Raw genomic sequence first — 268 nt, 5'->3', positions numbered from 1 at the left:
AAAGGTGGGATTTTTACCTTAAATAGAAAAATACGAGAAGGAAAATTATAAATTAATTACCTTAATTCTTGGTACTACTGTTCTCGGAAAGTTGGCACCTCTCGGCCTGGCCGAGTGCATCACCAATGCTTGGCACTATGGATAACTCGCTGCCTGCATTGTTGAACATGGATGTTTATCAGCAGGGTGAGACCTGAGTCAATACCTGTTTAAATTCATCATCGGAAAGAGTGATTCAGTGATATTAGCACTAACACTGACATAATTA

The sequence above is a fragment of the Penaeus monodon genome, chromosome 22, assembly GCF_015228065.2.
Source record: "Penaeus monodon isolate SGIC_2016 chromosome 22, NSTDA_Pmon_1, whole genome shotgun sequence".
Classification (NCBI taxonomy): domain Eukaryota; kingdom Metazoa; phylum Arthropoda; class Malacostraca; order Decapoda; family Penaeidae; genus Penaeus; species Penaeus monodon.
The sequence above is the reverse complement of the archived record's forward strand: the minus strand, read 5'-3'. Positions refer to the sequence as shown.